This window comes from Aulonocara stuartgranti (assembly GCF_965226115.1).
Source record: "Aulonocara stuartgranti genome assembly, chromosome: 18".
In the NCBI taxonomy this organism is placed as follows: domain Eukaryota; kingdom Metazoa; phylum Chordata; class Actinopteri; order Cichliformes; family Cichlidae; genus Aulonocara; species Aulonocara stuartgranti.
Window position 1 is genome coordinate 20714535 of NC_138954.1, and position 5635 is coordinate 20720169.

At 40.8% G+C, this 5635-nt stretch overlaps 1 long non-coding RNA gene across 1 annotated transcript; it reads left to right on the plus strand.

Annotated features, from left to right (window-relative positions):
- The first annotated feature begins 2623 nt into the window (after positions 1 to 2623).
- On the plus strand, positions 2624 to 3546 carry LOC309694694. Its single transcript, XR_014272954.1, has 2 exons — positions 2624 to 2700; positions 3289 to 3546. It is a non-coding gene; the product is annotated as an uncharacterized lncRNA (long non-coding RNA).
- The last annotated feature ends 2089 nt before the right edge of the window (positions 3547 to 5635 follow it).

Here is a 5635-nt window from a genome sequence, read left to right on the forward strand (position 1 = left end):
GGCAGGGTCTAACTGTCTGGAGATGGTAATGTTACATTTAAATACAGATTAATCATAAGAGCCTAATTCATCACCATGACAGCTGTGAAAACATCCTGCCAAGCCCACATCCACTCCTTCCTCCTCTTCGTCCCCTCCGGTCTTTTCAGATTCCTTCTTAAAAAAAAAGGACCACTTTTTGAAATCCCTATGCATGTCTGTGGAATATGTATGGCCAGGAGTATATTCATATGCTAATAGCGGCGGAGCTGAGAGTGCAAAATTAGCCAAGCTTGACAGAGGCCCATGTGACCCCCAAAGACGTTGGAAGGCCAGGGAAAACATTGATCATGTGATACTGGCAAAGTTGAGGCCGGCCAGGGCTCAGTCAAGATGGATGCTCTTTCAGGCAGCACATATAAATCTCTGGGAAGGTTTGAAAATATTGAAATTAGAGCAGAATTATAACAAATAACTTTGGCTGCCTCTCCTCAGGAAATGTGTCATCTATCCTCTTCCCTCTCACTATCTTGTTCTGTCAGAAATGTGCGTGTGTGTGTGTGTGTGCGTGTGTGTGTGTGTGTGTGTGCGTGTGTGTGTGTGTGTGTGTGTGCGTGTGTGTGTGTGTGTGCGTGTGTGTGTGTGCGTGTGTGTGTGTGTGTGTGTGTGTGCGCGTGTGTGTGTGTGTGTGTGTGCGTGTGTGTGTGTGTGTGTGTGTGTGTGTGTGAGAGAAAGAGCGCACACAAGAGAGAGAATGGGGGAAAGTGGGTTGTGAGACACAAAGAGAGAAATAAATAAGCTGGTGCATGTGTGTGTGTTTTCTGTCGGTGTTGAGTAATGTGACTCTAAAAGGGGTCAGCGTTGTCAGGTTCTCAGTGTAAGATGGGACGAGTGCTGTAATGGCCAAAACATGATAGAGGACCCTGCAATCAGGAAGATACTGTGAAATGCATGTCGGGGAGCAAGACAGAGTACAGTGAGAGCGGGGGCCTCTGGTTGTGTGACCTCTCTGAAGTCAGGTAGCATACAACCTCATTTCCCTCTCTAAATGCTTTCAGGTAATGGCATCTGTGTGGCACGAGAGGTACAACTAGGCTCTACAGTTCCTGAATCATGCTCCGACAAGTGCTGTACAGGAGCCCCTGGCCTCAACCAGGAGTAAAACACTTCATTCCTATAAGCGCTACATTCACGCGCCGTAAATTGATTCATGAATCATTCAAATCTTTCAGCACCTACCTTAGAGTGAGGTCTGGAAATGGCCTTCTTTAAGCTCAACTCTGCTCTTAAAGCACTGCGGCATTTTTGATGTTGAATGAAATGTATTTCTTCATCACACTAAAGCTGAAAATAATACAGCACGCTCACTCAATCCCTTTGCTTTCATACCAAAAGGCAACTATTTAAAAAAATATAAAGACAGTTCAGAGGACTGTTATTAAAGTGTTAAGGGGTTGCTCACACATGCAGCCAGGCAGGAAACCTTCTTTTTATTTATTCCATTGTTCACCCTCTTAACAATATAAATTGTACCTCTAGTGAGCAATAGGCTTCACATTAAGAATGGGACATCCCCAGATTTTTGTTTGTGTCCCGTGCTGTGGTATGCATCTGTTTGTGAATAGGAGAAAGAGAGAATGAGAGAGAGAGATAGGGAGAAATCCATGCATCCCTGGGTGTGCGCAACATCAGCAGAATACAGATCCCTCGGCTTCCCTGTAAAAGCAGGTTTATCAGTGACCAGATTCATGAGCTGCATTCTTTACTATCTCACCCCACATACTCTGCACCATAGCGTTTTGTAGGTAAACGAGAGCAGGTGTGTCTAACTGCAAAAAAAACCAACAGGATTTCATGTGTGCAGGTTCACATGCAACTGCTGCAACTGAGAGGCAGGAATGTGATGTTTTATCATTTAGAATTAAATGTATCTAATGAATGTATTTAAAATAAAATTCCACTCTATTTTATTTATAACACACCACATCACAACAACAATTCCCTCAAGGTAAAGATTGTAAGGTAAAAACCCTACAATAATACAGAGAAAGCAAAGGAAACCCTAACAATTAGATGATCCCCGATATGCAAGCGCTTTGGCAACAGTGGGAAGGAAAAACTCCCCTTTAAACAGGAAGAAACCTTTAGAACTGCTTGGTGGTTATTTCACTTGAAGCATTTGGAAACAATGCAGATCCAAACTTCCTCATTCTTCATTATGGACAGCAGGAAGTAGGGGGCACACCTAAACACCTGCCATTTCACCTCAGGAGTGGAAACGGAATATGAAAATTTAATTTTTATATAGTTGAATTTTCAATTCAATTCAATTTTATTTATACAGCAGGAAATCACAAGATGCTTTATATTGTAAGGTACACAGCAAATTCAAAAGTGTTAAATGTTTTGGTGTTAATAGTCTTCTTGCAAAAGTAGAGTTAATTTTACTCTAAGCAGAGTCACATTCTTTTAATGTAACTCTGAGGTGTAAAATGATAGTAGTTAAAATCGAGTGTTAAAAATGAGTGTTTCTCTGTCAAATCTGGAGGTGTTACAATGGAAACATTAACTCTTGACCTCTTAACTCTGAACTCCTACAGGGGCTATGACACCAACAGAGTAAATTCCCAGACTCCGCCCCCAGCACGGCTCCGATCGAAGCTGAAGTGAAGCCGTTTCAGAACATTTTGCTCTACATATTTGAGTTGTTTGCCATGCTTGGTAAGTCATTCTTTCAAACATTGTTTCAATTATTATTATGAGCTTTTACTTCTGTGGCTCTTTGGAGTTGAGACAAAGCTGTGTGAAAGGCATTAGCCATGTTGCTCGGTGATAGCATAATATTCTGTTTTAGCTAGCTGAAAGGTATTGTTTGCGGGCAAATACCACAGCCTTGAAAAAAGCTTGCATGTGAATTTTCAGTCAAACTTTTGGTCAAATACACCTAAAACAATGTGTAGAATGTGAAATGTTGGTATAATGGTGCTACTTGAAGCCTGAAAACGATCGCCCATAAAAATAAAAAAAACACGAGCAAACAGCAGTAGCAGACGTCCTGACTGGGTTCTACGTTAGCATAGATCCCTCCAGAGTTTGGTGCACACGGTTTAGGTAAAAATGAAAAAGGTTGAGGTTTTACATTTAGTTCAGTATTACCTGTTGCCTGTGTCTTTGTCTTTTGGGAAAATACTTTACACAAGTAATGGCTCAAAGAGGATTCCTTTTTTTTTTTTACTGTGCTGCAATTGTTTACTGGATTATTTGTGCCATTAATTAGTGTCAACTAATTTTTATTCAATCTCCGCACAGGATATGCTTGTGAAGATGGAATATGGGGGAGAGCAGAAGTGCGCTGAAGTTCCACAAAGGGATGAATGAAGGACATGCATATTGTATTGAAGAAATAAGTGATGAGAATGCTGTTATTTGCATTTACCAGCTCACCCATGTCAGACCTTTTGATAAACAAAATTCTAATGAAAGTGAGAACATGTATACTGTTACATCTTTCAGAAAATGTTTTGAAATTGTGGTGCACAGTTCAGAATAAATGTTTTTCAAAAACCATTGCATCTTTTTAGTAAATGTTTATTTCCAAAAGAAATTTCTAGAAGTTCAGAACAGTAAAATTCCCGCTTTTTAGAATGAATTAGAAGATAACTCTTACGTAGTTAAACTAAAATACTCTTTGAGAGTTAATATATAAACTCTTAACACCAAGTGTTAAATTATCAACTCCTGAACAGATTTGGTGTTTAACACTAAATCAGAGTTAACGTACCAACTCTCCAAAAAGAGTTAAATTAACACTCTCTGGTGTGGACCCATATAGACACTTTAATAGTGTTGAAATCAAATCCGACAGTGTTAATTTGGACATGCTGGATTTGCTGTGTAGACCCTACAATAACACATACAGCGAAAAACCCAACAATCATATACCCACCTCCATGAGCAAACACTTTGGCGACAGTGGGAAGGAAAAACTCTCTTTTAACAGGACGAAACCTCCAACAGAACCAGGCTCAGAGAGGGGCGGGGCCATCTGCTGCGACCAGTTGAGGAGCGAGAAGAAAGATATGCAGTGGAAGAGAGCCAGAGATGAATAACGAGTATGATTCAGTGCAGAGAGGTCTATTAACACATACTGAGTGAAAAAGGTGACTGAAGAAGAAACACTCAATGCATCATGGGAATCCCCCAGCAGCCTACACATTACAGCATAACTAAGAGGGGATTCAGGGTCACCTGATCCAGCCCTAACTATAAGCTTTAGCAAAAAGTTTTAAGCCTAAACTTAAAAGTAGACACAGTGTCTGTTTCCTGAATCCAAACTGGAAACTGGTTATAAAACATCACTATACTTATTGTTATAATAATAACAATAAAACAATAAAAACAAATAAATGAAAATGAAAAAGTTAAAAAAAATAATATACAGTCAGTCTGAACTCTTGTTTACTACTTGACATTTTTGGGATCTCTTTCTTCTTCAGCCCCAGGTGTGTCTGCAACCACCTTGCTTAAATTAGTCACAACTTTATCAGCTGTCTACATATGACTCTTCAATGAACTGGGTGTATAAATTGATCCCTAGTGTGTGTGGGTGTGTGCATACAGGCTGACTGAGAGTTAACATACGAGTTGTGAGTGTCAGAGATGGGGAGGATGCAGTTTCTGGATTTCAGCATGCTTCGAGAAACCACTAGATGCCGTCTAAAATCAATACCTTTATCGTTTCATCTTCAGGCTTTATTTTTTTCTCCTTTTTAAAGGACTAACCTTTTGTCTGTGGTTATAGCTGTTAAAGACTGTTTGCATTCACTTCAGGTAAGCCCTCGTACAAGGTTTTACATTAGAAAGCAGTGATACTATGATTATGACACCTAACATGTCATTTACACAGCAAATGTGTTAGCCCTGTAAATGTGACTGCTTATTCTAAACTGAGGAAACAACAGGTTAAAGTGACATCGTTTCTAAAATGTGGCCTTCTCAGTTTGCTTTTCGAGCCTCTGTCTGCATGGGAGCCTTGTTACATCAGTCTGTGTGACAGAGCTTCCTAGAAAGGCAAAACCTTTTTCATAAACTTAACGAATGTCTAGAAAAACATCATCAGTGCAGTCAGAAAGAATTAAGGCAGTGAATATGTCTGCTGTTCTGGCTCGATGCTCAAGAACAGCATGCTCCGAACAAAACTTCCACTCTGATGTTAAAGTACTGACCTTTAGCTGTAATGTGAGGGTGTTTACATTGACATTTGATTAACTGTGTAGGAATGGTAGACTGTTTTAGTTACACTTTTCCCCCACTGCAAAGATAGGTGTGAATACCCTCAAGAAGAAGCTTCCTCTTGAAATTTAATGTTCCAGAAACAAAAAATTAAACAAGAGGAAAGAATCTCTTTGGGGCGATCGTGGCTCAAGAGTTGGGAGTTCGCCTTGTAATCGGAAGGTTGCCGGTTCGAGCCCTGGCTTGGACAGTCTCGGTTGTTGTGTCCTTGGGCAAGACACTTCACCCGTTGCCTACTGGTGGTGGTCAGAGGGCCCGGTGGCGCCAGTGTCCGGCAGCCTCGCCTCTGTCAGTGCGCCCCAGGGTGGCTGTGACTACAATGTAGCTTGCCATCACCAGTGTGTGAATGTGTGGGTGAATGGGT